Source organism: Orcinus orca, chromosome 1, assembly GCF_937001465.1.
Source record: "Orcinus orca chromosome 1, mOrcOrc1.1, whole genome shotgun sequence".
Classification (NCBI taxonomy): domain Eukaryota; kingdom Metazoa; phylum Chordata; class Mammalia; order Artiodactyla; family Delphinidae; genus Orcinus; species Orcinus orca.
The window spans coordinates 59,908,089-59,918,269 of NC_064559.1; positions in this window are offsets into that span (position 1 = coordinate 59,908,089).

Here is a 10,181-nt window from a genome sequence, read left to right on the forward strand (position 1 = left end):
TGTATGTGTATGTTTTCTTTCAGCACATCAATGGCCTTATATTCTATTAGTTATTTATCCATCAAACCTGAATTGAATATGTCTTATTCAATCAAAGTTGCTTTCCTCAATAAACCTTTATAAGTTAACTTACAAAACTTTTCTGCTGAACAACTGATGAATCCTGCCTGGCTACTTTTAGATTGTTATAGCCATTCTTTAGTTTTCCTGCTTCCCTAGTGCTTTACTTCACAGATGGACAGAGATGGCAAATACATGAAATGAATGAAACAAGTACTGGGGAAAACATAAGTGCTATCCAAGCAAATTCAAGTTAGGATCTTATCACTGCTAGAGATCTGTCACTTTAAGACATCAATACCATTGTCAATCTTACTTTTTTAGTTCACATTTTTTCTTCTAATGAGATGATAAACATTTATCAGTGTTCATGTCTTATCTCTTTTATTCTATATGATTCATTTTGTGGTGTGGCGGTTTTCAAGTCTAAATTGGAAAGTAACTTCTTCTGGCATTCTAGTTATAGTTACAAATACCAAATTCAAAACATAAGAGATTAATGGAGTCACGTCATATGCACATTTAACTCATATAATTCAACCATACGTGCTGCACAAAATTAAAATAAAGAAGAACACTTTGAATAGGGTGGACGATTTCACCCACAATTTCCCTCAATGAGCACAAGAGCCCAGCAGAGCGTGAATGGGAAGATGTGAATCTGATCTTTCTTTTTCAGATGGTCTTGTGGTGTGAACGTCTTACTCTCCTGACCTCAAAGCCCGACCCTCAACAGAACACAATGCCATCATAAAAACACATAGTTAACTAGATGTTCTTTAAAACCCTAATATAAACCCTCCAATTACCCAGCAGCATTTGCATGTTCTATCACTTGACTATAACAAATAATTTTCTCCTAGAAGTATGATTTACTTGGAGGCCATCTGCAACAACAGACTTTATCCCTCAGACTTTATTAAATGCTTCCAATGGATACCACCTCTTCTCTCATAGATTCTCATGAAATAGGATCAAAGTCTAGCCAAGAAGATAGGCACAAAAAACAATGGGAAATATATAATGCTTCATGAGAAGTGCTTCACGAATAGAGACTTGTACAAATGCATTATGGAGACTTAGAGCTAAGTGGGAAATAACAGGTCAGCAAATGAACCAAAGCAAAGCATTAAAACCAGTAAGAATAGCATGGAAATAGACTCCAAAGCACAAAAGTACGCAACAGTTTTTTTTTTTGAATGTTAATTGATGTAACTTTATTATTTTATTTATTTATTTTTTAAATAAATTTATTTATTTTTGGTTGCGTTGGGTCTTTGTTGCTGCGTGCAAACTTTCTCTAGTTGCGGCGAGCAGGGACTATTATTGTGCTGCGCGGGCTTCTCATTACCGTGGCTTTTCTTGTTGCAGAGTACCAGCTCTAGGTGCGCAGGCTTCAGTGGTTGTGGCTCGTGGAATCTAGAGCGCAGGCTCAGTAGTTGTGGCACATGGGGTTAGTTGCTCTGCGGCATGTGGGATCTTCCCAGGCCACGGCTCAAACCCGTGTCCCCTGCATTGGCAGGCAGATTCTTAACCACTGCACCACCACGGAAGCCATACACAATGAGTCTTTAAAAAGTAAGATATTTGTGGTAGTTTAAAACCCAGGTATATGTTGAAGACAAAGGCATTTGGAAAGGAAAGCTATATGATGAAGTGAATTAAGATGCTCTTCTAAGAAATTTGGATTTAATTCTTTTGTTACAAAAAACCATCATCAAATTTTTATTTGGTTCTTAAATATCCTTGTGAGAAAACTGTGACCCAGGTAATTCTGGACTTCTGCACACACACTAGAGGTGGGACGTAAGCTCAGATGTCACAATTCAAATTCATTGCTCTCTCAACTCCACCAGACTGCCTTTCACTGCAGATTCCAAGCTACTTCTCATACCTACAGTTAGTTCAGTCTTGTTTTTCCCTCACTACCAATCTGGTCATGATCTGCCCTTTCCATCTTTTGGGGTAGCCCAACCCTGACAATGACTCTGGACTTTTACTTTATTTGGAGTTTCGAGATGGTGGCAAATCTAAAGAGTTGTCAAAAGCAGACAGTTAGAATGTAAAATTACTTGGCTGTGAAATTTCTGTGGAAAATTCAGAACACCCTGCACTTAACACAATGCCAGAGCTGATTAGTGCAGTTTATTGCTAAGCCCCAAGGGGCACCTGCAGGCTTTTACCTTCAGTCTAGAACCCCTGGCCCGAGGAAAGGTGTAATGCCATGTTAGTTCTGCACTCCTTCTATTAGAGTTTACTCAAAGCTGCCGACACCAGATGTGTTACAAACGAACGTTAATTCTCCTCCAGCATCTGGATCGCATGTACTATGAGGGGCAAGATTTATGCCCTGCTGAAGCATTCCCCGGTTTTTAGCACAGAAGTGATTGAACTCCAGATGTTAACAAGATGCAGAGACCTTTTAGTATGATTAAAAACATGATTTCTTGTTTTGCTCATGACAAAACCCATTGGATTAACTTATTAGAAATGGAGCTGCCGTCCTGCTCATTGGAAGCCATGTCTACTTTAGCTATTGGAGCTTGTCGTCGAAGATTTTATGAAGAAAGAATGACTTACCGACTCCTTAAATCGTCAACTTCAAGGGCCTTCTCAAAATCAGAGGTTACAAAGGTCGATATTCTCTAAGCACTTAGATAAAGATTTAGATGAGAATGAAAATCAACACAAGTGTTTGCATGAATTAACTAAATCAGGATTTTCTCCCTTTCAATAATTGTATTATCAAAAAACATGGAACCACAGCCTTAGAGCCTTAGAGCTAGAATGATTCCTCAAAGATCATCTGATCTGCTTTTCCCTTCCTCAGTCCTTCTCTTCCTCCACCTTACAGGGAGGAAGAGAATGGTCTCCTTGTAGTGTCAGATGACTGAGAACCAAAAGGATCCAGTATTTTGATACAGGTCTCAAAACCAGTAAACAATGAACTTGCTGAATTCACATCATCTATTTTCAAAGTATAGTATTTTCTCAATGATAAAATGCGCTTGCCCATAATTTACTTTTTCCATGGTTGGAATGCATCTCATACTTAGTGTGAACATTTAGTAAGTTTGTTTATTTTTGTGCCCACAGTTGTTATTAAATTAATGGTGCATGTGACAGTCAATGGCATCTTAGAATCTAGAAAATATGGTAACTACTGATTTCAGTAGACAGAAACCTTGAACTAATAAGCAATCGTCTGGATTTTTTACTACTACCATAATCTAAGAATCTGTAAAATGTGTTATTATGCTGGTGAGAAAATGCCTTCCTGTGGAGATACTCTTTTTATGGTGTTCTCATCTTACCTAGTCAAAATAAAGGAGGAACTAAATTGATTTTAATATAAAACTTTGAAATAGAACATATGATCATGTTGAATAGTCTTCATTAATCATGAGTTTGGTCTACTATTTCCAGTACACCTTTCGAGAGTTTGTGGACTTACTATCTAAATGGTTTATGAATTTTAAGACCTTAAGTCATCATTTACCTCCAATGTCTTTGTTTATTCTGTTCTAATGTCTTCCATGATAAAATTCATTTTCTTCATAAATCACTTATGTGACCCTGAAGAGATATAACGTGTGTAAGTTAAAAATAGTGTACTCCTAATCATGAGTGGTGAGTCATTCTTTTTTTTTTTTTTTTTGGCTGCGTTGTGTCTTTGTTGCTACGCACAGGCTTTTCTCTAGTTGCGGTGAGCGGGGGCTACTCTTTGTTGTGGTGGGTGTGCAGGCTTCTCATTGCAGTGGCTTCTCTTGTTGCGGAGCGTGGGCTATAGGCGCGCAGGTTTCAGTAGTTGTGGCATGCGAGCTCAGTAGTTGTGGCACACGGGCTTAGTTGCTCCGCAGCATGTGGGATCTTCCCGGATCAGGGATGGAACCCGTGTCACCTGCATCGGCAGGCGGATTCTTAACCACTGAGTCACCAGGGAAGCCCGGTGATTCATTCTTTACAACATTATCTATGGCCAAGAAAGGAAGAATCTGGAAGCACCTTTTCTTACATTTGTTTACAAGTGCTTTACTGATTGACTCTGAATTTCTCTTGTCAAATTTACTATAGAACTCAACCCATTCCACATTTCCCACCAAAATCACTCATATATTGTAGATTTAACTAAAGATTTTGTAGCAGAATGGGAGGTAGGTGTTGAGCTTTCCTCATAAACTTATAGCAAACAATTTAAATACAACTCTCAGCTAACTATTTAAACAATCACAGTAGACATTTTAATTATTCCCCAGGGGTTGTTTGCTTTGTTTTGGTTTAGTTTCCTCTTCCGCAATACCCAGCCTTGCATTAATTTTTCTTTACTCCAGGATTTTCTGTCAGCAATTTAAAGCTCCTCGTCCCTATTCATTCAAGCTTTCATTCAACAAATAATTAAGGGCTTATTGAGAAGCAGTCACTCACCTACTATGAGACAGATACATCCCAGGTAATAGGGATATGACAATGAACAACAACAAAAAAATCCCAGCTGTCATGGAACTTACTTTCTTCCAGGGAAAGGGAATGGTGCGTGTGGCAGATGTCAGATGAGGAAAAGTGCCATGAAGAAAAAATATGTATCAGACTAAGGGGAAAGAAGGAGTGACTAGAGTGTTTGTGCACATGTGTGTGCACTCAAGCACGAGAGTCATTGAATTACAAAGGGAAGCTAGGGAAGACCTCTCTGAGAGGAGACATCGAGAGAGACCTGAGGAATAAGGAGAACGAACCATGAGGAGTCAGTGGAACAGTTCACCTCCACTCCAGCTTCTACCACCAAAGTTCATAGATGACTCCTTATAGGACTCAACAAAGCAAAGGATCTACCAGCAACAGAACCAAACTTCCACGGGCATTTTGCCATTATGTTTTGTTAACAGTTCCTTATGGTCTTTGCCCTAATTCCTAAGAGGAAATTAATCAAAATGTGTCTTCCAAACAAATCACTAACCTGAAATAAGAATCACAGGCCAGGTTGTCAATGTGTCTAAGCTTTTAAGTAGAATTCTTATAAAGTAAGTCCAGAAAAATAAGAGCCACATAAGAATATTGTCTTCCTTTATCCTTTAACCTAACCCAATATTTCTTTTCTATAAATCTTTCCTAAAGAAATGATACATATGTGGACGAAGCTTTATGTGCAGAGATGATCACTGGACTATTATTTATAAAACTGAAAACTTGACAGTCTAAACTATAAGATAATTTTTATTAAAATAATAAAGTAGGGATCATTAAGCTGTTTAATGTCTACAAATAATTATTGATGATATGGTAAATTGACTATAAGTGGTAGAGGTAGAGAAAATGGTACCAAATAGTGCACAGAATATTACCTCAACTATAAACAAAAAGTTTGGAAAAATTAGAATTAACTCTTACAAAATTGAGATATTAGTTTTGCCTACTCTAGATTTCACATAATGGAATATACAACAGTGTAATGGAAAATACATATAAGTGCACGTACTCGTTTCTGGCTTTCTTCTGTCCGTGGAATGTTATTGAAACTTCATGTTGTTGAATGCGGCAGTAGTTTGTTCCTCTTTTATTTTTTTAATATTTTTTGGCTGAGTAGTATTCATAATTTGTTTCTCCATTGACCTGTTTATAGACCTTTAGGCTGTTTCCAGTTTGGGGTCATTAAAAATAAAGCTGTTATGAACATTTGTATATAAGACATTTTGTGGACATATGTTTTCAGCTTTTATTGTAAATACCTAGAAATGAAATCACTGGTCAAATAGTAAGTGTACTTTAATACAAATTGTCAAACTGCATTCTAAAGAGGTGTACTATTTTATACTTCTACCGTCAATGTATGAGAGTTTCTGTTGCTTTTCATCCATAAAACCAGTGAATATTGACAGGTTTTTTTTTAACACCATTCTAAATGCAAGTATAGTAAAGCTTCATTGTGGGTTTGATTTATGTTCCCTGATTACTGATTATGTGTAACATATTTTCTGCTACTTGTTGGTCATATATATTTTTTCTTTTGCAAAAGTTCTATTCAAATTTTTTAACCATTTTTGAAAATTTGAGGGTTTTTTGTTTTTTTTTTTGTTTGTTTGTTTTTTGTTTTGCGGTATGCGGGCCTCTCACTGTTGTGGCCTGTCCCGTTGCGGAGCACAGGCTCCGGACGCGCAGGCTCAGCGGCCATGGCTCACGGGCCCAGCCGCTCCGCGGCATGTGGGATCTTCCCGGACTGGGGCACGAACCCGTGTCCCCTGCATCGGCAGGCAGACTCTCAACCACTGCGCCACCAGGGAAGCCCGAGGGTTTTTTAATACTGTATAAGGCATATATACATATATATATATATGCTACAAGCCAGATACATGTATTACATATTATCTGATATTGTATTATCATAATGTATTATAGACATTCTCCCCCCAGTCTATGGCTTGCATTTTAATTTCCTAAGGATGTCATTTAAAGACCAGAGTTTGTTTTTTTTTAAAGTTTTTAATTAAGTTAATTTAATATTTTTTTCATTATGGTTAGTGAAAATCTTTGTCTTTTTAATCAACCTAGCTAGATGTTTATAAATTTTATGGATACTTTTAAAGAAGTAGCTCTTAGATTTTTAATTTTTCTCTATTGATTTTCTCTTCTCTATTTCACTGATTTTTGCTCTTGTCTTTATAATTTTCTTCTTTACACTTCTTTTATGTTTAATAGTCATCTTTTTCTAGCTCCCTTTTTTAAAATTTTTAATTTAATTTTATTTACTTTTTATACAGCAGGTTCTAGCTCCTTAAAATGAAAGCTTAGATCATTGATGGCAGACATTCTTTTTTTTTTTTTTTCTCTTTCTAATATAAGCACTAAAGCTATAAATTTAACTCCAGGCACTGCTTTAGCTGCATCCAAGCTAAATGATATGCTGTTTTCATTTTCATACAGTTGAATATTATCTTATTTGACTTGCAATTTTCTTCTTTAATTCACTGCTTGAGAGGTATCTTGTTAAATTTCCAAATACATGGGAATTTTTTATATATCTTGTGTTATTAATTTCTTATTTAATTTTGTTGAAGTTAGAGGGGATATTCTGTATAACTTCAATTCTTTTTAGTTTATCTAAACGTGTTTTATAGTTCAGCGTATGGTTTCTCTAGGTAAATGTTCCATTTGTACTTGAAAGGAATGTCTATCCTGTCATTGTTTGTGTATGTCAAATAGGTTTCAAATTGTTTGGTAGTGTTGTTCAAACCTTCCTGACTGATTTTCTATCAACTTGTTTTATTACTAGGACAGAAGTGTTTTTGCACCCAACTATAATCATGGACTTTTCTGTCTCTCATTTCATTCTTATGTTTCTGTTTTATGTATTTTTGAAGCCCTGTTTTTTTTTTTTAACATCTTTATTGGAGTATAATTGTTTTACAATGGTGTGTTAGTTTCTGCTGTATAACAAAGTGAATCAGCTATACATATACATATATCCCCATATCCCCTCCCTCTTGCATCTCCCTCCCACCCTCCCTATCCCACCCATCTAGGTGGTCACAAAGCACTGAGCTGATCTCCCTGTGCTATGTGGTTACTTCCCACTAGCTATCTATTTTACATTTAGTAGTGTATATATGTCCATGCCACTCTCTCATTTCGTCCCAGCTTACCCTTCCCTCTTCCCGTGTTCTCAAGTCCATTCTCTACGTCTGCATCTTTTTTCCTGTCCTGCCCCTAGGTTCTTCAGAACCATTTTTTGTTTGTTTTTTTAGATTCCATATATATGTGTTAGCATATGGTATTTGTTTTACTCTTTCTGACTTACTTCACTCTGTATGACAGACTCTAGGTCCATCCACCTCAGTACAAATAACTCAGTTTCGTTTCTTTTTATGGCTGAGTAATATTCCATTGTATATATGTGCAACATCTTCTTTATCCATTCATCTGTCGATGGACACTTACGTTGTTTCCATGTCCTGGCTATTGTAAATAATGTGAAGCCCTGTTATTAACTCTATACATATTAAGATCCCTAGAAGTTCAATTTGATTCTTCTTTACTGTTTCCACTTCTCTTGTTCTTATGTTCCTCTTTTACTTTAAATTCATGATCATACTTGTAATAGCTGTTTTAATATTCTTTATCTGCTAATTCTACCATCTATCATTTCTGCATCTGTTTCTATTGATTCATTTTTCTTTTGGTTATGGGTCGAATTTCCAAGGTTTTTTGTTTATCTAGTCCTTTTTGATTGTGACTATTGCACTGATGAGTTTGGGTATTTTGCTTTCTTTCTTTTTTCTTTTCTTTTTTTTAGGGACCAGCAGGGAGTTCCTTTGGTCCACCCAACCTTTGGTAGTGCTGTACTAAAACCTTTGTTTTAACCCCATCAATATCTGTTTTGTTCATCCCACAGTTTAATAGCTGTCTAATGATTTCCACCCTGCTGGATGAATCCCGTGACTCTCCTGTTTCTTCTTTGATTTTTCCCTATCAGTATTTGCTTTATTCATCTTACTCCTTAATAAGGTTTTAAAAATTTCCACCCTAAGACTAGCCTTTTGATTCTGTCCTCTTCCTTTCCCCTTTCTCCTATTAACCTAATATTATTAGGATCTGTGAGACCCATGAGGGGAAGCTGAAACAGCAAATTCAACAAGGCTTCCTGAATGTTTTCTTTCTTTAAAGAGTGTTGAATTTTGTTTGGAGTGCTGGTTAAATTAATTGAGATTCCACTTAGTTCTTTCAGGCTTTTTTTTAAAAAAAGCTTTCTTAGTGGAAGTGTGAGTTGTCTCTCCTCTAGAGCCAATTTTGTCCTACAACTAAGGTGTAAACTTCTTGAGTCTCTACTTTATGCTATGCATGTTCATAAAAGTCCCTCAATTTTGGATGATTGGAATACAAATGTGGTCTCAAAAGTGTTTTCAGGGGCAAAGCTGGGGGATTATAGAGCTCACTTCATTTTCTTTACTTCCTATAGAGAGTAAAGTTCTGTGTTTGAAAACAGTTTTTATTTTTAATATTTCTTATATTTTGTCCAGTTTTCTAGATTTTTTTATGACAGGAAGGCAAGTCAGGTACCAGTTATTCTGTCACGGTCAGAAAAGTAATTTTGATCTTTATATTATTAAAAATATCTGTTTATAGTTTCTAAATTTTCTACAATGAGCAAGTATTACTCAGAAAATATATGTAATATTATTGCATGAGTTTTCTATTGTTTCTGTGACAAGTTACCACAAACATAGTGGCTTTAAAAACACAAAATTTTTACCTTGCAGTCTGTAGGTCAGAAGTTCAGTAAGAGTCTCACTGGGCAATATCAAGGTGTTGACAGGGCTGCATTCCTTTTAGAGGCTCTAGGGGAGAATCTGCTTCTTTGCCCTTTCCAGCTTTTAGATGTTGCCTGCATTCCTTGACTCATGGCCACTTTCTCCATCTAAGAGTTAGAAGCATAACATCTTCAAATCAATCTCTTTCTGACTCTGATTCTCCTGCCCTACTTTATCACTGAAATAATTTTTTCTGATTACATTGGAACCACCTGGATAATCCAGGATAATCTCCCAACCTCAAGATTCTTAACTTTCTCACCTCTGCAAAGTCCCTTTTGCAATGTAAGGTGACATATTCATAGGTTGCAAGGATTAAAATGTAGATAGCTATGGGGGACCATCATTCTGCCTACCACAGTTATTATGGTATTTTTCACCAATTATTAGGATAATAAATCATCATTCTTAGAATGTACTATAACAAAAGTTATTCTGTTGACATATTCCACATACACTCTGAAAGACATGAGGGCACCTGGATTTTGGTAACATTTAAGCAGATTTTGCTATTGATTTTCCTGAGGCCGTGTGAAGTTGATATACTGCTTATGTCATAATGGATGATGCTTTGTCTCCAAGGTAGATAACATATTTACAGATAATTGGGATTTGCCAAATATGGCCCTAAATTCTTTGGTTCCCAGTCTCTGATTTTCCTCTAACCTACACCTGATTTCTTGTGACATCTCTGAGCATACTTGCCAGATGAATTTTTACAGCTATTACCACTCCCTAAGCACTGTACTGAAAATTTTATTCTCAGAAGTTACCAAGACATTCTCCTTTTGATATCCTAGGTCTATAAATGGTACCATATTT